The following is a 23,856-nucleotide window of genomic DNA, read 5'->3' on the forward strand; positions in this document are numbered from 1 at the left end:
AAGTCCCTTTGGCAGTTTGTGAGAAGTCATGTGGGGGACACAGCAAACATGTGGAAGAAGGTGCTCTGGTGAGATGGGATCAAAATGTAACTTTTTGGCCTACAAGCAAAACGCTATGTGCGGCAGAAAACGAACACTGCACATCACCCTGAACACACCATCCCCACCATAAAACATGGTGGTGGCAGCATCATGTTGGGATGATGCTTCTCTTCAGCAGGGACAGGGAAACTGGTTAGAGTTGATGGGAAGATGGGTGGAGCCAAATACAGCGCAATCTTAGGGCTCTTTCACACGGCCGCTCCGTATGTCCGCAAATCATCCTATTTTTTTGCGGATGATTTACGGACATAATGTAAGTCAATAGCACTGCGGATGTCAGCGGAATACCATCCGCTGACATCCGATTTTCTACCTTTCAGTTCTGTTCTGTTTTTTTGAACGGAACAGAACCCTATTTTTTAATCCGTGTAAAAAACGGAAAGGAAGGAAAATCGGATGTCAGCATATTGATGTGTTAGAATGGCCAAGTCAAAGTCCAGACCTAAATCCAATTGAGAATCTGCGGCAAGACTTTAAAATTGCTGTTCACAGAAGCTCTCCATCCAATCTGACAGAGCTTGAACTATTTTGCAAAGAAGAATGGGCAAACATTTCACTCTTCAGATGTGCAAAGCTGGTAGAAACATACCCAAAAAGTTTCAGCTGTAATTGCTGCAAAAGGTGGTTCTACAAAGTATTACTAAAGTAGGGGGGATGAATACAAATGCACTCCGCACATTTAAGATATTTTTTTTTTTTAAATCATATTTTCCTTTCCACCCCACAATTATGTGCCACTTTGTGTTGGTCTATCATGTAAAATCCCAATAAAATACATTTATGTTTTGGGTCGTAATATGACAAAATGTGGAAAATTTCAAGGGGCATAAATACTTTAAGGCACTGTAAAATGGAAAAAATGTCAGTGGTAAGTACTGTAGATAGTCAATATTTTCATAAAATGATAAAGCTGGTGTTTTTTTTTTTAGGCTGAACTAGTTTTAGCAGAGATGATATGGTTCCAGTCACAGCAGACAAACTAAAACCTTGTAAAGATGACCAGGAAACAAAAACCCAGTGTTCATGCACAGTTATACATTGCAACTGCAACATCTTTTCCATAGGAACTCAGCCAGCAACACATCATAATATTTCAAGTTCAAATACTGGTCTGGCAGCAGTTACACTAGTTACAGTGTTCATTTTTCACCTTGCAGATGGAAAAAAACTAAACGAAATGCATCCTGTCACTGCTAAATGAAAACACTTATTAACCTTAAAGGGTCTGTAAAGTCTAGTTTTTAAAAAAAAATAACAAACATGTTATACTTACCTCCTCTATGCAGTTGGTTTTGCACAGAGCAGCCGGGTCCTCTGCTTCTGGGGTCCCTCGTTCCTGCTCCTGGCCCCTCCCTCCTATCGTGTGCCCCCACAGCAAGCAGCTTGCTATGGGGGCACCCAAGCCAAGCTGCAGCTCCGTGTGCCCATTCAGACATGGAGCTACCATTCGGCCCTGCCCTCCCTCCTGATTGGTTTACTGACTTGGATTGAAAGCCGCGGGCGCCATCTCAGGAGGGAGAGTCCCAGGACAGCTGAGGGACTTGTGGAAATCGCTGGATAGAGATGGGCTCAGGTAAGTATTAGGGGGTGCTGGGGTGGCTGCTACACAAAGAAGGCATTTTATCTTAATGCATAGAATGCATAAGGATTAAAAAAAACGTCTGCCTTTACAGCTCCTTTAAAAGCCCCCCCCCCCCCACCTAATAATCCCATCTAACCTGTTTAAAAAAAGATGTGTGTACTTACCTATGTTTAATCTGCCCTAGCCTAGTCATATCGTACTGCACCGGCTCCTCAGTGTCTGTGAGCAGCTTCTGCAGGGGAGAGGAAACGCAGACATCTGGGTCATGGGAACCTATGGGTGATGTCACAGCTCCAGGAACTCCCAGCTATCTTTCATTCCTTACATGATAGGGACCTATCTAGGAGATAACCTTTGTTTGTAAGAAAATAACTTTTTTCCTGCTACTTCATAAAGAATTTCCTTCTAAGACTACAATCACGCAGTTGGATGCAGAAGCGCGCCCAACACACGGTTTATCCGGCAGCATTTCATCTGTGGCCCAGGTTGCTGTGCTATTTCAGCCCCCACCTTCCTTACTCCTCAGAATACTGACAGGGATGCTTACACCTTTTCTGTTCATCTAGTAACAATTTGTATTCCAAAAGGAAAAAAACTGTAGGTGTAACTGCTTATAAAGTGTTTGCCTTTAATTTGTTTCTCAGGCCCATCTAAGTCTGCTAGTCTAACACTAGCCTCCACAAACACCTACAATGGTGTTTTCCAAAAGGTGCCTCCTTTGTCCTCCAGTGAAGTGGACACCATTAACCTCCTCCAGTGCGACACTACCACCTCATCTCTCTCAGGGGCGTCACAAGGGGGGTGCGGAGGGGGCGGACCGCACCAGGGTGTTCACTGGGGGGGAGGGTGACGCCCAGGCCCGGATTGGCCAATCGGGACAATTCAGGACTGGTCGCTTAGCTGAGAGGAGGCGGTACGGAGAGAAGACCCCCTCGGGTCTGAGAGGAGGCGGGACGGATTGCTTAGCTGGGAGGAGACGGGACGGAGGTAGAGAAAAAATTAAATCAGCTAGCTCTGCATTATTACAATTATGCTCAACCTCCGTCCCGCCTCCTCCCAGCTAAGCAGTTTGTCCCGCCTCCGCCCCTCTCAGACCCGAGGATGTCTTCTCTCCTTCCCGCCTCCTCCCAGCTAAGCACTTCGTCCCGCCCCTCCTCCTCTCCGTCCTGTCTCTTCTCAGTCTCAGCTAAGTAATCGGTCCCGCCTCCTCTCTGTCAGCAGTGACGTAATGGCGCCGGCAGGGGGCGCCATTTTTTAAATCTAAAGCAAAATACTGCAGTGGCCCAGCAGTGGCGCGCGCCTCTCATCACGGCCAGGTAAGACCCCTCCACAGCCTCTGACCACCTCCCCCTGTACCATGTCTGCAGCCTCTGACCATCTCTGCAGCCTCTGACCATCTCCCCCTGTACCATGTCTGCAGCCTCTGACCATCTCCCCCTGTACCATGTCTGCAGCCTCTGACCATCTCCCCCCTGTACCATGTCTGCAGCCTCTGACCATCTCCCCCCTGTACCATGTCTGCAGCCTCTGACCATCTCCCCCCTGTACCATGTCTGCAGCCTCTGACCATCTCCCCCCTGTACCATGTCTGCAGCCTTTGACCATCTCCCCCCTGTACCATGTCTGCAGCCTTTGACCATCTCCCCCCTGTACCATGTCTGCAGCCTCTGACCATCTCCCCCTGTACCATGTCTGCAGCCTCTGACCATCTCTTCCTGTACCATGTCTGCAGCCTCTGACCATCTCCCCCCTGTACCATGTCTGCAGCCTCTGACCATCTCCCCCCCTGTACCATGTCTGCAGCCTCTGACCATCTCCCCCCTGTACCATGTCTGCAGCCTCTGACCATCTCCCCCCTGTACCATGCCTGTAGCCTCTGACCATCTCCCCCTGTACCATGTCCACTGCCTTCAGGGGGAGGTCAGGGGGGCCCTTCATGTTTTGTGCACCGGGGCCCTGAAGGTTGTAGTTACGCCACAGGCTATGGGATATGATATTGTAATGTAAAGGTCATTTTAATTCTCCTAGTTATTAATGTCGCTATTTCCATTACATTTAGTGTTATATGCTATGATTTACGAAAAAAAAAAACATTATTAAAAAGGGGTTGGGGTGACACCGTGAGTTAGCGCACCGGGTGACACCAACCCTAGTGACGCCACTGATCTCTCTGCCTCCCCAATCATGGAATAGTTTGTATTCTGGAAAACCAGCATTCCATCATCGCTTGCAGCCAATGGCTGTCAGTGCTGATTAGTGTATTCTAGAGAAGGAGGAGTCCCCCTATCAGAATACAATGTCTAAGTGGGAAATACCACTGCATCAGCACTGCTTGTGTTTATACAGCAATCTGTCAGTTCTTATTTTTTCCTTCAATCCGCCGAGTAACAAAACAAATAAATACATTTTAAAAAAAAAAAAAAACTGAAAGTGTGTACCCAGCTTAAATTGAAATGAAAGCCTTGTTATTGTATTATTATTTTTTATTTATTTATTTTTTTCAAACAAACATGTCATACTTACCTGCTCTATGCAATGGGTTTGCACAGAGCAGCCTGGATCCTCCTCTTCTCAGGTCCCTAGCTGGCGCTCCTGGCCCCGCCCCCAGAGCAAGCAGCTTGCTATAAGGGCACCCAGGATCGGCCCTACCTCCTCGCTCTCCTCATTGGCTCACTGACTTTGATTAAGAGCAACGGGAGCCAATGGTATCCTCTGCTGTCTCAGCCAATGAGGAGAGAGAGCCTCGGACAGCCAATACTCTCGTGAAACAATCGTTGAATCGAGAAGGACTCAGGTAAGTATTAGGGGGGCTGATGCACACAGCCTTTTTTATCCTAAGGCAGAGAATGCCTTAAGAAAAAAATAAATAAAAAAAACCTTCAAGGCACCTTTGACACGGGCGTTCCGTATGTCCGTATATCACCCCATCCGTTTGCGGGTGATATACGGACATAATGCATGTCAATGGCATTGCAGATGTCTGTGGATGACCATCCGCTGACATCCGATTTGCGTCCTTTCAGTTCTGTTCGGTTTTTTGGAACGGTACCCTATTTTTTCTTCTGTTTAAAAAACGGAAAGGACGCAAAATTGGATGTCAGCGGTGTTATCCGCTGACATCCGCATTCACATAGACATTCATTATGTCCGTATATCATCCGCAAACGGATGGGATGATATGCGGACATACGGACCTGATGACACAAATGTCGTCCGTGTCCGTGAAAAAAAAAAAAAAGTGCCGGAGCGGATCGCAATACGGTCCGCTCCGTCTGAAAGGGGCCTAAGAATGAAAGAAGCATTAGTGTGCATAAGCCCATAAGGACCCATCAGAAACCAGATTCCATTAGCACAACTACTTTACAGCTTCCCTTTAGTGACTGAGAACTGGCTTCTAATCATGTCACATCCTACTTCACATTACTACCCCTTAAAATACAGTGCCTTGCGAAAGTATTCGGCCCCCTTGAACTTTGCAACCTTTTGCCACATTTCAGGCTTCAAACATAAAGATATAAAACTGTAATTTTTTTTGAAGAATCAACAACAAGTGGGACACAATCATAAAGTGGAACAAAATTTATTGGATATTTCAAACTTTGTCAACAAATAAAAAACTGAAAAATTGGGCGTGCAAAATTATTCAGCCCCTTTACTTTCAGTGCAGCAAACTCTCTCCAGAAGTTCAGTGAGGATCTCTGAATGATCCAATGTTGACCTAAATGACTAATGATGATAAATAGAATCCACCTGTGTGTAATCAAGTCTCTGTATAAATGTACCTGCACTGTGATAGTCTCAGAGGTCCGTTTAAAGCGCAGAGAGCATCATGAAGAACAAGGAACACACCAGGCAGGTCCGAGATACTGTTGTGGAGAAGTTTAAAGTCGGATTTGGATACAAAAAAGATTTCCCAAGCTTTAAACATCCCAAGGAGCACTGTGCAAGTGATAATATTGAAATGGAAGGAGTATCAGACCACTGCAAATCTACGAAGACCTGGCCATCCCTCTAAACTTTCAGCTCATACAAGGAGAAGACTGATCAGAGATGCAGCCAAGAGGCCCATGATCACTCTGGATGAACTGCAGAGATCTACAGCTGAAGTGGGAGACTCTGTCCATAGGACAACAATCAGTCGTATACTGCACAAATCTGGCCTTTATGGAAGAGTGGCAAGAAGAAAGCGATTTCTTACAGATATCCATAAAAAAGTGTAGTTTAAAGTTTGCCACACACCAAACATGTGGAAGAAGGTGCTTTGGTCAGATGAAAAAAAAATCAAACTTTTTGGCACCAATGCAAAACGTTATGTTTGGCGTAAAGGCAACACAGCTCATCACCCTGAACACACCATCCCCACTGTCAAACATGGTGGCAGCATCATGGTTTGGGCCTGCTTTTCTTCAGCAGGGACAGGGAAGATGGTTAAAATTGATGGGAAGATGGATGGAGCCAAATACAGGACCATTCTGGAAGAAAACCTGATGGAGTCTGCAAAAGACCTGAGACTGAGACGGAGATTTGTCTTCCAACAAGAAAATGATCCAAAAAATAAAGCAAAATCTACAATGGAATGGTTCACAAATAAACATATCCAGGTGTTAGAATGGCCAAGTCAAAGTCCAGACCTGAATCCAATCGAGAATCTGTGGAAAGAACTGAAAACTGCTGTTCACAAACGTTCTCCATCCAACCTCACTGAGCTCGAGCTGTTTTGCAAGGAGGTATGGGCAAAAATTTCAGTCTCTCGATGTGCAAAACTGATAGAGACATACCCCAAGCAACTTACAGCTGTAATCGCAGCAAAAGGTGGCGCTATAAAGTATTAACTTAAGGGGGCTAAATAATTTTGCACGCCCAATTTTTCAGTTTTTTATTAAAAAAGTTTGAAATATCCAATAAATTTCGTTCCACTTCATGATTGTGTCCCACTTGTTGTTGATTCTTCACAAAAAACTACAGTTTTATATCTTTATGTTTGAAGCCTGAAATGTGGCAAAAGGTCGAAAAGTTCAAGGGGGGCGAATACTTTCGCAAGGCACTGTAAATGACCAAATAAGCTCCATTTGCAAATATACCAACAGAGCTTATGAAAACCCAGCATTTCATATTCCAGATATGTGCCTGCTGCACCATGTATTTGTATGAAAAAGTATCCTGTTCTTTATATTACCTCCTTTGTGTGAAATCCCTGGTGTTTCTGCCAGTCACTCTGCTTTCCTATTAAAAACTGACCACGCTAGGCAGGAGAACGCAGCTTGGTCAGCCTTCCCTCCTCCAATGATCAGTTTTGTACCGACACCCCCACTCTGCACAGCCTTTCACTGGGGAGATCAGTGTGATACAATAAAGCCTCCTCCAGTTCTTATGCAGCTAAGAACAGAGGGAATGAGATCATATATAAAAAGGGAAACATTTTTATTTTATTTTCATATCTATACAACAATGTTTTGCCTTTCATTTCTATTTTAAACAAAATAGGTTGTTTGACAAAGTGAGGGTTTACATATACTTTAATGGGAATTATAGAATCCTTGTCCTCAGCAAGTTGGCCTGTTCTGTCAGACAGGAAGAGAATGATTGTGTGTGAATACTCATCAGGAACACAAATCTCTCTCTTCCTGCAGTCAGTCCACTCCCCCTACAGTTAGAAAGCACTTCCTAGGAGCACACTTAACCCCCTGATGTTACCCCCTTCCCTGCCAGTGTCATTTATACAGTAACAGTGCATATTTTTTAGCACTGATCACTGTATTGGTGTCACTTAGTGTCAGATTTGTCCACCGCAATGTCGCAGTTCACTAAAAGTTGCTGATCGCCGCCATTACTAAGAAAAATAAAAAGTTCATAAATCTAATCCCATAGTTTGTAAATGCTATAACTTTTGTGCAAACCAATGTAGCAGAATACAAATGAGCCTAAACTGATAAAGACATTCGATTTTTTACATTTACTTTTAAATTTTTTGAAATATTAAATTTATAGGATGTGTTTTATAGCAAAAAGTAAAAAAATATATATTTTTAAATGGTCAGTCTATTTTTATTTATAGTGCAAAAGATAAAAGCCGCAGAGGTGATCAAATATCACCAAAAGAAAGCTTTATTTGTGGGAAAATATTTTTACTTTATTACTTTATTTTAAAATTTTATTTGGATACAGCATCGCGCGACCGAGCAATTGTCAGTTAAAGTAATGCAGTGCCGTATCGTAAAAAATGGCCTGGTCATTAAGGAGGGAAAACCTTCCGGAGCTGAAGTGGTTAAACAAGCTGAAGTTAGAAGCTGATTGGTTACCATGCACAGCTGTACCAGATTTTGAACTCTCACGTTTTAGTAAATCATCCCCTATGTGCAGAACACAGGTGTCGCTCCACACTATCCCGGCATGTACTTCAGCACGAGTTGTGGGTCTCCCTGCGTAGATCTCACTGGAGCAATGACAGGGAAGTATGGGGCCCAGTCCACTGATCCCTGCTAAGCAGGTGTACGATAGGTCCATGTCCAGTCCTCTTATGCAGAGCGGACACAGCCTGCTTCCCTCTATGGGCAGTCGGATGGAAATGGACTGTCTGTCTATTTCCATTGATGTCATTCAACTCCCCATCCGTTTGTTTTTAGCAAATAGGATCAGAAGTCAAAAGGTGTCAATAGGCACGTCCGTTGAAATCCGCTGTTCCATAGAAGGCAATGGATGGTCCTATCGAGTATGCCCCAAAAACTTGACAGGTGGACCCAATCGGTCCCCCCGAATGAAAGGGGCCTAAGACATTGAGAAGGGGGGCAGTGAAACTTGAAGAATTAAATATGAAAATCTGGTTATCATTGGTTGCAGTTTATTTGCTGCAATGTGTTTTATTTCCAGTACCGCTCGCTCCCATGAAGAATCAACAGAAATACAGTTTTATGCAAATAGCACTACAGTAAGAAACAGATGCAAACTGTACTTTTATCATTTTACACTGATAACATTGTTTGCAAAAGCTTTTTTATTGACTGTTCATATAGTATTTTACAAGTCTTGTTATCTCAAATTGTGGAATTTCTTTCTCAGCCACATTTCCTTAGAATAAATATGCAACTACACATTTATCAAATCAAGCAATATAAGGGCAAAAAAACCTGTTATTCCATCAAGGAACCTCTTGCACACAGGACGGATACTCGAGCATCAGACTTTCTGGTCCTAATTTTAGGGGTTTGTGTTACACGCATACATTCCTTATGGTGAAATCATTGAATATTCAAAATATTTATGCTCATATTCCAGTGTATTTGTGAGTATTCTTGCACATGATCGGGAAAGCAGATATTTCTATCTTTTTTTTTTTTACAAAAGGTACACAGCGCTTTTTTATGCACATGTGTGTACAGGCACATTATAAATTATAGGCTGCATTTTAAATCAATAAAAAAAAAAAAAAAAAAGGCTGTGCTGAGCTTTTTCAAGCTGCAGTGAGCAAGAGGCCTTAGCTCCTGCTCAAATTGGTTGCGGCTTTAAAATCATGCGATTTCACTGCTGCATCTTAGTGCGACATTAAAGACATCTGTGCGACTTAATGCACAGGTGTCTATTGAAGTCGCACCCAAAATCGCCAAAAATAGTGGATTTACTACTCTTTCAAATCGATGCGGCACCACAAAGTAGGTGCCGCATGAATTTGAACACTGCCATTGCTGACAATAGGATGCGACTTGTCATGCAATTTGACCTGTCAAATCGCTCCAATGTGAACGGGGGCTTTTTGTTTTTGGAAGTACGGGTCATCTGCCCTGTAAGGGTGTGTGTACAACTCTGTCCTGCTTTGCCCTTCAAAGAAGAACTGCATCTATAGCTGTGGTTGAGCTCACAGCAATACACCACATATGAATTGAAAAGCCATTGATACCTGTAGTAGTCACTTTGTTTTACATGGCCACAGTGAAAAACACATAATACAACGTTAAAGGGCAAGTTCATTTTTAGACAAGGTACGTGTACCTACCCTACAAATGACAAAGCTAGTTTCTTTAAAACCCACCTTTTATGAGCGAAATACAGAGATTACAACTGCTTGCCTGCTTCTAAAAAATGCTAATTTTCTATCGGTGTCTGGCGTCGGTACTTAGGAATCACAGCTACAGGACAAGCAAGTTTTAAATGAGAGGTCACACAAGACCTTACCTGTAAACCCGTTCCAGCTCAGTGGGTCAGAAAAGGCATTAAAATCAGCATGACAACCAGGAATGTACCATTCTCAAAAGGAAAGGACAGCAACGGCAGCTCACATAATTCCTTTTGTTACAGGTGCATTCTTATACTATAAAGCATTTACCAGTATAACCTAAAAATACACGCAAACACTCAATTGCCCTTAGCCAAATTGCAATGATGTCATACTTGCGTAGGTTTCCTAAGACAACCTGGCTACAAGAAAATGTGTGTCACGTATAGAAATGGCCACAAGAAGTATTTGGATATGTTTATCGCATGTATTGTGGACATTTCAATTTTAATAATTGGAAATGTGGCCTCCCCTAAGGTTCATGCAGTCTTCACCACTAAACCTCCACCAAAGTGTTGCAACCAAAATACAGCCCTCAAGTTTGTCCCAGTGCAGGCAGGTAGCCAAGGCAAAGTTCCAAACTGACAGACAAGTGTATAGTTTACAAGTAGTGGTTATGGCAGGCAGAAAATAGCTGAAATCAGACTTCGGCCCCTTTCACACATACAGTCCGTTCAGTTCATCAGTTAAGTGCCGGTTAACATTTGTGCGATCACAGAGATCGCATGTAATTCGGAGCGCACTGCTCCTAAAATTACATGCGATCTCTGTGCGGTGCAAATTTCAGCCATACAGTTTGTATGGCTGAATTTGCACTGCAATCGCACTAAAACTCACACAGGACCCTTTTTTTAATCCGCAGAAGAATCGGATTGCATGGTGGTTCACACTTGTGCGATCCAATTCTGTGCGAACTTGCAGATCGCACTGCGATATGCGATCTCAACTGGGGGTGTCAACTTGTAATTGACACCCCCTGCGTATCGTATATGGCAGTGAGAACTGCCAGGGGTGCGAATGCGATGCGGGAACACGCTGTATATTCGCAGCATTCCCGCATCGCACAAATGTGAACCGGCACTCAGTCACATCAAAATGTATCAGTTTTTCATCCGTTTTTTTTACATCCACTACCAATGAAAAAACGGATGAAAAAACTGACCGTTTGGCCGTTTACATCCGTTTTTCGTCCGATCCGTTTTTTGACGGATGAAAAACAGGGCATTCGTCCATTCCAAAAAATGGACATTGACGGAAGCGGATAAAAACGGATCATTCGTTGTCATCCGTTTTTACATAGAGATGCATGGATGTCCGTTTTTCATCCGTCAATGATGAAAAACAGAAAACGGACCGTATGTGTGATAGGATAGGACAGGCATTGGGCAGGGAAAGCAGGAGACAGACTACTGCTACTCCCACACTCCTCTGAGAGCCTCCTTTTCTCTAGCTCCCTGTAATTTTTGCTGCAAATCGGCATTGCTTATTACCATTAGTTGTTCATCAAAATAAAAATTCCTGACAGAAACCGAAAATTCAGGATGCACTTGACTGAAAACCAAAATGGACAGTTTTTAAAAAATATATATATTTTTTTATACATTAAATTGTATTGTAGCATCATAGGTTGAACTGGATGGACTGATTCTTTTTTCAACCTCACTATGTAACTATGTAAGTGTGGGTTCCCCTGGGTTACCATTAGCAACAGTAGGACACTTAAGCATGTTTCCAAGTGTGATTTCCTCAGACAAGAACCAGTCCAGTTTCTTTGGTTTTTTTAGGGTTTATTGAGAACTTGGATAGGAGAAGGGATGAGTGGGATACTCCAACAAATGAACTATGCACAAAATAGGCAGGGACTATACAAAATTGCTGATTTATGCTGGTTAATGCTGATTGACGCTGATCAATGCTGACTGACGCTGGTCACGGCTATGCCGCTTACTTTAGCTTCACCTTTGACTGTGAAAAGTCCTTTAAGCTCCCTAAGGTTCTCTTTCCTGAAGTAGCTGACTTGTAGTGCAGACTGTACTGCTGAGACAGTTCAGGGCCCTTCCTGACGCCCTCTTTATTCCCTATTCTTCAGGGTTTCACAACTTGGCACCCCCTTTACTGCCACATCCTGGGTTAACTGGCTCTCTGATCCCCTTGACCTCTCTGGAGTGGTCCCCTCTCTTAGGAAGACCCCTGGGCGGATCTTGAGTACTCACAACACTGGTTTTCCAGAACAATCCTGCCCCACAGCTCCACTTGGTCAGCGCACACTGGATCCTCCACAGCACAGCTCATCCCCTGGTCCCTAGGCCGACTGCCTCGACCATCTTCCTCAGCAACAGGAAGAGAGACAACCGTCACCCTCCTCCTGGGACCTGGCTTCCCGCCTAAAGACACCCTGTCACATGCTCCCCTCCTAATTATGTACAATCCCAGGGTGCATTGCAGGAATGCCCTCCCACTGGAACTGACAAAAAACAGAGTGTGTCACTAGCTAGGTTTCCTCCACTGTTCAATGAGCTCCCTCATTGGCTGCAGTGGGGAAGACTCCCTCAGACCCCGTGAATCACACCTGGAAACATGTGACAGGCTCAACTAACAGATCAGCCCCCCCTGATAAGCAGAACAGGGCCATAACTATACTTTACCTAGCACCTACCTAGGAGGGTGCTACAGTATTATATTCAACTTTTTAAATAATATCATGGTCTGAGTTCGGTGGGCGGAGGTCACGGCGGAGACACGAAAAAAAATAGTCTTGATATTGAGGGCAGGCACTGGAGCAGAGTAATGGCCATAGAGACAGCCCCCATCCAGCAATGAGACAGCCCCCATCCAGCAAAGAGACAGCCCCCATCCAGCAAAGAGACATCATCTCACTCACTGTGTACACACAGTATGGAGCAGTCGGGCATGGGGATGTCAGCAGCGCCCTCATTGGACACAGGAAACAAAAGGTTGGCGGGTTCATGCAACCTCCAAGTGTGTAGATGGTCAGTAAGCAGTGAGTGGATGGGGAGCCCGGCCAGGTGACATATGTGATGGAGGGGTGATGGGTAGCATTTAGGCCAGTATACGGCTGTGCCTGCTGTCTCAGAACATGTGGCGTTTTAGAACATGTTGTATCGGCACCTTTTTTCTATCGGCAAAACGCTGATAATCCTATTTTCGGCCGATAATTTTCACAGGCCAGTATATAGGTGCATCCCTAATTTACAGGTAAACACTCAGAGCATGCTATGTTACTTGTTTCAGGTGTCGGGAGTGTTCTTCTAAAACAAGCACTCAAAGCAACATGCTGACATACTGTACAGATTTTATTATTTGTTTTTGTGTATTCTTTAACCTCCTACACAGGTTACTATACCAATCGTTCCCAATAAGATCTCTTGTTCACACCTAACCACTCTTCTGTTAGGATCACATGTACTGTATAAAGATTTCTGTAGTTTTTAAACTTGCTCAAACTTTGCCAGCATGAATAAGCATAAATAAAAAATAAGTACTAAAAGCGAATGAATGGGCTCTTGCCATTTAATCTGCAACGTATCAGTTCTAAACAATAGGGATCGACCGATAGTTTTTTCAGGGCCCATACAGATTTTCCGGCCACCCTTCAGGCCGATAGCGACATTAGGTGCCATCACAAGGAATTTAAACATTGAAAAGACCCCAAACCCCTCCCTCTACACTAAAAAGCATTCAAAACAAGTTTGGCTGTTTTAAATGCTGTCATTTTTTTATGGCTTTTAAGGCCTTTAAGGCTCCAGTGCCCGGAAGTGATGTCATGACATTGCTTCAGGGTCTTTACATTGGAGACCCGATGAGAGCAGAATGGGGCTTTGTTCGGGTCTTCGGCCAGGTGGCGGAAGTGCCAGCTAGTGGCTCGGGCCTCCTGGTGGCACAGGAGACCTGGGCGAGCCACGGAAGGCGCCGGGGGGGGGGGGGGGGGGACATCCCCTCCCGCTCCTTGTAATGGTTGTCATTACAAGAAAGCCGACTGTCGACTCTGAACAACGGTGCCGGGATGATGCCTCTAGCTGCAGGCATCATCCCGGGTCGGTACAAAAAAAAAAAAAAAAAAAAAAATCGGTCATATCGGCAGGTTTGTGGCCGATACCAATGCTTCAAAAAAAAAAAAAAAAGTGAATAACGGCCTCCAATAATCAGCTCCACCAATAAATCAATCGATCCCTACTAAACAAGATAATTGCACACATTCCATTTATATGTGTTTGATAAGCTTCGGTAAGGTCTATAACCACTATCATACATTGGTTGGGGGGAGCTACCCTTTCCCCGTGGCTGTTAGATCCAGTTAGTGCAACTTCTCTCTATAAGTCGATGTTTCGCTTTCGCTCATTGACGGACACAGCTCTTCCTCTTTTTGACCATGGGGTTATACTGCAGAGAAAAAGCTTGAACACACCTACGGGGCAGTCCCTGGGGGGGATATGCTCCCCCTCTGCCATAGGTATTCCGTTTTTTTCTGCCTAGTCAGGAGTAAGGACCTAGTTCCTTGCTGGGATCTCTGGTCCTGGCAACTTTTTCTTTTTACATGGAATCAAGTGCTGAACTGGGCGGTGAACTGGATAATTTGGATCCTTAGGGTCCCCACAGTCTGGCCAGCAAGTGCGTGCAGACCACAGCGCCATGCTAGGTCAGCCACGAGTTAAACATCTCGCGAGGGCGCATTCGAACTGGCTTTGACCCGAGTCGCAGCGTTTCCTCCTGGCTGACAGCACCTACATTACAATGGAGCAGTGTCCTGTCCAGGGCGGTGCCCACCCTGTTCCTGGTGTGGTAAGTAGTTGTCCCCCCACTACCCCTGGAGGGTTTTGGGGTGGACGTGGGCCCCTTCCTGGGATGGTCAGATCCCCGGGTTCCCATCCTCCCCCCCCCCCCCAGCCCCTCTAAAATTTTGGTCACTGGGGGTCTTTGGGCCCACCACCACCCCCTCCCCCAACATCACCCCCCCCGGGTGAGGTTATCAGCTGGCTGTTGCCACATGCTCTTAAGGGGGGCTCATTGCAGTTGCTGCTGACCAGGTTTTCCTGGGGCGTATTGGGGGGTTGAGCAGGGTTCTTTGCCACCCTGGGGGTTAGTGACTGGGGCAGGGATGTCCTCTGGGCTCCCTGCGGTGGTTGTTGGTGGATGTTTTAATCCGCTCTCCTCACGCGGCTGGATCCAGAGAAATATTTAGGCCACGGCTTTGCAGCCTACTCGCTGGAAGCTATGGGAGGCGGCCCCTGTGGGGGTAGCTGATGCCACTGCCTACGTTTGGGCATCCACCTTCCCCTCCGCTGCCCCTGGGGGGGGGGGGCTCTCTGGTGTCCAGGCGGCTGGGTGCCTTCAAAAATTTAGGCCGCGGCCTACTAGGCCATGCGGCCCAGTCAGGCGCCGCCGTTGGGGGGGGCGGCCTCAGTGTATGTAGCTGAAGCCCCCACTCTTCTTTTGGGCACCTGCTGGGCTGAGGATACCTGTAATTGCGGCTGGCCTCCACAAACCACGGCTTGCGGCCTGCTAGGCCATGTGGTCAGCTTGGCACATCCCATGGAAGGCGTAGTGCTGCGGGGGCGCTTAATTTTTTTTTAATGACAGCCTTGCCGCCATTATTGTGTAGGACACCTGCCCTGTTTTAGGGAGGGTACCCTGCCTGCGCTTCCACGTCACGGTGGGCGGCCCCCATTTAAGGAGGGCTTGGGGGGCAATCTCCTTGTTTTTTTTTTGTGGGGTCCAATAGGTGGTCCATTGTGGGCCCTTGGCCAGCATCCCCTTTGCGGGAAAGCATTTGGCAGCCTCCCCTGATTATGTTTTTCGAGGTGAGCTTAGTCCACACACTCTGAGTGCTCAGATACTGAGGATGATTCCTCTGCTACTCTACATCCGCTTAAATAGGCGCTGGTGGATGCACTGTTTGTGTCAGTGCGTGAAACTTTAAAAATGGAGGCTGCGGCTGATGACGCATTGAAGGCACCAGTTCCTTTTGGCACCCACAGGCCCTCCAAAGCGGCAAGGCAAAAACTGAATGAGAAAAACTGCGCATGATCAGAAACAAACCACAACAAAAAAAAAAAATCCTTTGTCGTACAAATAGTATCATTCTCAGTTTCTAGTTGCTGTGAAATGTTGAGGAAAACCAAATGGTCGTTTGTTGGATTTTCTTATAGTGTGTACTGGGGCTTTAGTGGCAATGTCAGTATTAGCGGCAGCGTCTCGCTTTGTGGCAGTGTTAGGGTCAGTGTGTTTTATGACAGAAAAAAGGTTTTAGATTTAGTGTAGTACTTTAGCACTGTAGTAGTGTTTAGGTAGGACAAAAAATGTATTCTGTTACTTGGCCCTACTACAGGTACAAACAACAAATAATGCACACATATGAGGTATTACTGCGATCGTCAGAAGCTGGAGAATTTATTTTGCAGGTTTTTTTGGTGGTGGGTCATGTTAATGGCATAAAATATACAGCCAAAATTTACTTTTTTTTGGGCTATATTGGGTCAGATTTACCTGCATAATAAAACTAAATCAATAGATAGCCATTAACATTTACATCCTAAACTGTCCTGAAAAAACAAGGTATAATGTACCTGGATGCAGCAATTAGTAGCAATTATATGTACAGTTTTACTGACACATGTCAAGTTGTGAAATTGGATTTGGGCTCTACGGTTTGATCCTGGTCTTAAAAAGGGTTAACAGTATACAGCTCCTTAAGCAAAAAAGGGGTTAGAACACGAGTACACTTGCACATCCCTAGCACAAGCCCACTCTTATACAAAGGTTTTAATAGACGCTGCACATTCACACTTCCGTATCTTCTGGTTGCTCTCTTTGATATGTTAAATGACCCTTTCTTACATGGGTTTGAGATTTGCACTTGCAAACAGGTGGCATCAGCAGCTATTGCAATCTCTCTGGTTGTTGCAAATTAGATTGTCCTGACCTCTCCAATGAGGACTCACTATGGTTTGTACTCGATTGAAACAGAAAGAGTTTACTCATGTACACAAAGCCTGAATAAAATTAACCTAAGTGCTCAATTTAAAAAAATAAATAAATAAAGCAGCATTCCTTTGGTAAAGGTACACTATATTGTCAAAAGTATTGGGACACCTGCCTTTACATGAACTTTAATGGCATCCCAGTCCTAGTCCATAGGGTTCAATATTGAGTGAGCCCACCCTTTTCAGCTATAACAGATTCAACTCTTCAATGTCAGCATACCAAGACATTTTGGACAATTTCATGCTCCCAACTTTGTGGGAACCATTTGGAGAGGCCCCTTCCTGTTCCAACATGACTGCACACCACTGCACAAAGCAAGGTCCATAAAGACATTATTATTATTATTAAGGATTTCTATAGTGCCAGCAATTTACGCAGCGCTTTACAATAATAGAGGGAGACAGTACATATACAATACAATAAAATACAAGAGGATTTAGAGGGCCCTGCTCAGAAGAGCTTACAATCTAATGGATTCATCCCAAAGGTGCTCTATCGGTTGAGGTCAGGACTCTGTGCAGGCCAGTCAAGTTCCTCCTCCCCAAACTCGCTCATCCATGTCTATATGGACCTTGTTTTGTGCATTGGTGTGCAATCATGTTGGAACAGGAAGGGGCCGTCCCCAAACTGTTCTCATAAAGTTGGGAGCATGAAATTGTCCAAAATGTCTTGGTATGCTGACATCAAAGAGTTGAAGCTGTTATAGCTGCAAAGGGTGGGCCAACTCAATATTGAACCCTATGGACTAAGACTGGGATGCCATTAAAGTTCATGTGCGTGTAAAGGCAAGGCGCCCCAATACTTTTGACAAAATAGTGTATATGTAAATGTGTTTTTGACCATGGATTGGTTCTGCAATAGCTCCCCTACATGCTAAAGAAAAGCTATAGTACATCTTTTAGGCCCCTTTTACAAGGGCTTTCCGCCCTGCGTACTCTGTTTTGCTCAGCGGGGATCGATCTACTGATCCCCGCTGAGCAGGTGGATGACAGGTCCATCTCCGCTTACTTTGCAAAGACGGAGCTGTCAGATACCCGCTCTCCTCTATGGGATATCGGATGAAAACGGACCGCCTATCCGTTTTCATCCGATCTGATGCTCCAGACAGATGGAAAATAGGGTTTCCATCAGTCTGGATTTCACGGACAGGATCGGATTGGAGTGCAGCGGCTGTCAGCTGAGATGTCTCTGCTGACATCAGCTGCTCCATAGAGGTGCATGGAGCATCTGATCCGGTCAGCCTGAAAAACTGACAGGTGGACCGGATTGGAAAGCCTGTGTGAAAGGGGCCAACAGTACATCTAAAAAACACATAGGATGCAATTACCAACATCAAGGGTTGTATACTATAAACAGGTTAAACTATTTTGCTGTCTAACTATAACGAAAAGAAAAAAAAAGGAAAAAGGGAACAAGTCTGGACTGCAACCGTTTTAAAAGCATGAATCCTAATAAATTAAATTTTTAATTAAATAACACTGATGTATACTGTAAATGGCAATGACCCAATGAGAATGCAAAACACATCAGATCTATCTCAAGCTGTTGTCGACTGACCACTGAAGATCCTTGGAAATGCCCTGGATGGTCCCTAGTAACACTCAAGGTCTATGATATGTGCAGCCACTGTAGATAGCCGGGCAGCACTTTTGCAGCTATGGTGACCCTCCTAAGACAAACAGTGTCACTTTCATTGTCTTTCAGTGACATGTAAAAGTAACACATTTTTCTTTGCCAATCAATGTAAATAACCTGTGCCATTTTATTTCATAAATGGAGCATCAACTGGTGACTGGGGGAACCCAGTATAAACACTAATAGGCTCATGAAGGAAAAGTGACAAGAATATTTATTTCACTGCTAAACCGATCACAATCCTTATTTCTCTTAGAAATGATGGACTGTAGAAGTAACAGCTGATTAGTTGCTATTGACCTCTTCCTGTTGGGAACTTTTCATACATGAGCCCCAAAATGTCCACACTGAGTTCCAGAAATCATTTTCCTGGTACCTTTGTCCTGATAAGGATTAAGGAAAAGAAAGTGTGGTGTGGAGACAGTGGGCAGAGCAGATCTGCTGAATATATGATGATACAGTTGGAACAGCAATGAAGTCAGAACAGTAACAGTGTTACAGCTATTGTAAGAGAAGAATACACAAGATGAAAAGCCATTTTTGTTTCTCCCGTAATTTTATGTTAACAAAAATAAAAATCAGGTTTACAGGCAAAATATTTACACTGGATTAGTAATAGATTAGGTGTTTAGAGGTACATAATAATTTGGCAGTTGAACTGCAAACTATAAATAAGAAATACAAATATTTGAAGAATAATTTTACCCTCTGAACTACTTAAAGCGAACTTTACCCATAACAGCTTAATAAAAAAATAATGTTCTTTAGCAAGGAACATACATTCCACATTAAAGGAGATGTACAGACAAAGCTCACTTGTCTGTACTTCTCCTATGGCTCACAGGAGTGCAGTTAGTTTTGCACATCTGTGACCCGTTTTCAGTAGAGAGTGGGCTGAAGTTCGTTCTGTGCTGATGTCACAGATGTCAGTCCAGGCACCGCGTCATTATGACAATGGAAGTTGGGATCCCCTGGGTGCCTGGACTGACACCCGGCTCAGCCTCTCACCAAGTCGCTGAGAGCCTGAGCCGGCCAATCCCATCCCATCCACAGCTCAGCACTCCAATGAGTGAGAAGGGGGCAGAGCAGAGAGCTGTGACTGACAGTCAGCAGCTCTCTGCTCACGAAGCTGTCAGACCCGAGCGATCTGTGGTGTTTGATCACTCGGTTCTCAGTGTAGGGGCTCCGGAGGAAAGATGCAGCATCCACCTAGGTAAGTATGACTGCAGAAAGAAAGAGAAACCCCATACTTCTCTTTTAATAATTATGCTACCAAAATTAGTGTGTGCTGTAAATTGCCTCCAGCACTGCTTTGTTCCTTCTTGATGCAGGCTGCCATTTAGCTGAAGCCCAGAGCAGAAGTAAATCATAAAGCAGAACTAAACCCATCAATTTAACGGCTAAAAAAAAGAAGTTACATTCCTGGAATGCAGGGATTGCTGTCACATTTGCTTGTTTGCTAGGCTGGTGTCATAACTGATCACATGTGCAGCAACATGGCAGTTGCAGATCAAACAGAAGCAGCTTCCTGTAGCTGTAAAGGATAGGTAGGTTTAATTCTGCTTTGAGGCTGTCAGCAGATCAGCCTCTACAAATTCGGCAGTGCCTAAAAATAGAGAGCAACTGAGCATGTGCAGAACAGGGGGAGACCATGTATTACTGAATTTTAAAGGAAAAGAAGTACAGTCAAATCTCGTTTGGCTGTACCCCTGCTGAGGATCACTGGAGTGCAGTTTGTTCTGCGCTCCTCAGACCCATTTTCAAGAGACAGCGAGCCAAATCCCGCTGTTGGTTGACGTCACCAAGCCGGTTCAGGCTCAGGCAAGATCTCGACAATGGAGTCGGGATCCACCCACATACCTGGGCTGGCATCTGGCTCACCCTCTCAGGGAGCCGCTCCCTCCACAGCTTAGCGCTTCAGTGTGCATGGGGGGAGAGGGGGCAGAGCAGAGAGCTGCTGACTGACAGTCACCAGCTCTCTGCTCAAGGAGCTCTGAGAACCGAGTGATCAGCAGTGTTAGATCGTTCGGTTCTCAGTGTTAGAGCCAGCAGGGACAGATGTTGCATCCAGCTAGGTAAGTATGAATCTGAAAAAACAAACCCCATACTTCTCTTTTAAAATATAGACACTTATTTTTTATGTTTTCCTTAGCTATACCTGCAAAAGGGGCCAGCCTAAAGTCATTTAGCAGGACTTGGTTTTCCGATTCAAGTTCCGTTTTAAAAATGCATTCCGAGTTCAGTCTCAACATGGTGGATGTTTAGACGTCTTTAACCTCCGTCTTCTACACCCCATGCATGTGCAGTAGTAAAATCTCACCAATGCAAGTACAGTATCTCCCAGCTATTTTGGTCACACACTTGTGGAAGTAACTTTAGCGATGTGCAGGTTGATGTGTAAATTATTCCAGTAAATGCACAATGTTGCCAGCAATATGGCAAAATCCTGCACATGCGAAAACCAGTCACTACTGCACATGTGTGGGATCTCACCGCCATATTGCTGGCAACACTGCGCATGAGTTACCTGCCATCCCATCTAGAATTCTGGTGATATGGGAGAAGACACGCAAGTTACTGCCTGGCACGCGTGATGTATCAAATACTAGGTCTACAAGATTCTGTGTGTATATACGGTAGTGACCTTACAGACTGGTAAATGATTAACACCCCCCACTCTCTCTGTGTAGGTGCAGTGCAAATTTCTTGACCCCCAACCCATGTCTAACAACATGACGCAAACAGACTGGAGATTGGCAGAGAAACATGCTGATCTTCACTCTGGTGATTAAGCCAAAGATGGGCGGATACTGAAGGAGAAGGTCAGCTAATAATCTTCTCCTGTGAGGGAGTGACCAGTTTATGCCCTGTGCCACATCCCTTTTCCCCAATGCAGCTACCAATCCTCCATTGTCTCTCATCACCCACCTGAACACAGTCTGCCTGCTAGCAAACTAGAAGCTATATGGGAAGGTGTGGGTGGGGTGACACTATGCCATGGCCACCACCAATGCACTTACATACAGCACACTTGTCATTACTGCAATATGCTCAACTCCTGCACCTGCCACCCCTGTACCAATACACAATTTTACACTCCATTCTCTGCCACTGCACCCGTGTACACTACGCATTTTGCAATCACTGTTTACCACAATGTGTAATATTCACTACTATCCTACTTAAAATAACCACAGTGCCCCACACTTCTGCACACTGCACTAACATGCCCGCTGCACTGTCAGAGAATTCTCCACGCCAGCATGCACTTTCCACTACCGACGCGCGCTCCTACACCCTGCCCCCCCCCCCCCGGCTGCACCGCTGACCGCTCCTACACCCTGCCCCCCGCTGCACCGCCGAGCACTCCTACACCCTGCCCCCCGCTGCACTGCCGAGCACTCCTACACCCTGCCCCCCGCTGCACCGCTGACCGCTCCTACACCCTGCCCCCTGCTGCACTGCCGAGCGCTCCTACACCCTGCCCCCCGCTGCACCGCCGAGCGCTCCTACACCCTGCCCCCCGCTGCACCGCTGCCGAGCACTCCTACACCCTGCCGAGCACTCCTACACCCTGCCCCCCGCTGCACCGCCGAGCACTCCTACACCCTCCCCCCGCGCTGCACCGGCACGCGCTCCTACACCCTCCCCCCGCGCTGCACCGGCACGCGCTCCTACACCCTTACCCCCCCCGGCTGCACTGACGCACACTCCTGCATACTTCCCTCCCCCGGCTGCAACAATGCGCACTCCTACACCCTCCCCCCCCAGGCTGCACCGACGCGCGCTCCTACACCCTCCTCGCTCCCCCCCCGGCTGCACCGACGCGCGCTCCTGCACCCTCCTCTCCCCCCCCCCGGCGGCTGCTCCGACGCGCCCTCCTGCACCCTCCTCTACCCCCCCCCCCCCGGCGGCTGCTCCGACGCGCGCTCCTGCACCCTCCTCTACCCCCCCCCACCGGCTGCACCGACGCGCGCTCCTGCACCCTCCTCTACCCCCCCCCCACCGGCTGCACCGACGCGCGCTCCTGCACCCTCCTCTCTCTCCCCCCCCCCCCGGCTGCACCGACACGCGCTCCTGCACCCTCCTCTCTCTCCCCCCCCGGCTGCACCGACGCGCGCTCCTGCACCCTCCTCTCTCCCCCCCGGCTGCACCAACGTGCGCTCCTGCACCCTCCTCTCCCCCCCCCCCCGGCTGCACCGACGCGCACTCCTGCACCCTCCACTCCCCCCCCCGGCTGCACCGACGCGCTCCTGCACCCTCCTCTCTTCCCCCGCCCCCCTCCCCCTCGGCTGCACCGACATGCGCCCCTACACCCTACTCCCCCTCCTCCGGCTGCAATGACGAGCGCTCCTACACCCTCCCCCCCAGGCTGCACCGACACGCGCTCCTACACCCTCCCCCCCAGGCTGCACCGACGCGCGCTCCTACACCCTCCCCCCCCAGGCTGCACCGACGCGCGCTCCTACACCACCCCCCCCGGCTGCACCGACGCGCGCTCCTGCACTCTCCTCCCCCCCCCCCGGCTGCACCGACGCGCGCTCCTGCACCCTCCTCTCTCTCTCCCCCCCGGCTGCACCGACGCGCGCTCCTGAACCCTCCTCTCTCTCCCCCCCCCCCGGCTGCACCGACGCGCGCTCCTGCACCCTCCTCTCTCTCCCCCCCCCCCCGGCTGCACCGACGCGCACTTCTGCACCCTCCGCTCCCCCCCCCCCCTCGGCTGCACCGACATGCGCTCCTACACCCTACTCCCCCCCCTCCGGCTGCAATGACGAGCACTCCTACACACCCCCCCCCCCCCCCGGCTGCACCAACGCGTGCTCCTACCCCCCGGCTGCACCCACACGCACCTACACCCTCCCCCTGCTGGACCAACGCGCGCTCCTACACCCTCCTCTCTCCTTCCCCGCGACGTGCGCTCTTACACCCTCCTCTCTCCCAGCTGCACCGACGTGCGCTCCTACAACCCCTCCCGGCTGCACCGCGCAAAGTTCCTACACCCTTCCCCTCCGCACCGACGCAAGCTCCTACACCCTTCCCCTCCGCACCGAAGCAAGCTCCTACACCCTTCCCCTCCGCACCGAAGCAAGCTCCTACACCCTCCCCCCCCCCCCCCCCCGCTGCACTGACACTCTGCTGCCTACACTCTCCGTCGCTGCACTGATGTGCTCTTCTAAACTTTCTGCCGCTACACTGATGTTTACTTTTGTTACTCACATTGATGCACGCCGCTTTATTCTGCGCCGCTGAAATGACACGCTTCGCTTTAATCTGTGCCGCTGAAATGACACATGCCGCTTTATTCTGCGCCGCTGAAATGACACATGCCGCTTTATTCTGCGCCGCTGAAATGACACATGCCGCTTTATTCTGCGCCGCTGAAATGACACATGCCGCTTTATTCTGCGCCGCTGAAATGACACATGCCGCTTTATTCTGCGCCGCTGAAATGACACATGCCGCTTTATTCTGCGCCACTGAAATGACA

At 47.2% G+C, this 23,856-nt stretch overlaps 1 protein-coding gene across 1 annotated transcript in view; it reads right to left on the reverse strand.

Annotated features, from left to right (window-relative positions):
* PAPSS1 (3'-phosphoadenosine 5'-phosphosulfate synthase 1) overlaps positions 1-23,856 on the reverse strand; it is a 287,717-nt gene that overhangs the window by 262,968 nt on the left and 893 nt on the right. The gene's annotated exons all lie outside the window — the stretch shown is intronic.

Source organism: Pelophylax lessonae (genome assembly GCF_965119305.1).
Source record: "Pelophylax lessonae genome assembly, chromosome: 1".
In the NCBI taxonomy this organism is placed as follows: domain Eukaryota; kingdom Metazoa; phylum Chordata; class Amphibia; order Anura; family Ranidae; genus Pelophylax; species Pelophylax lessonae.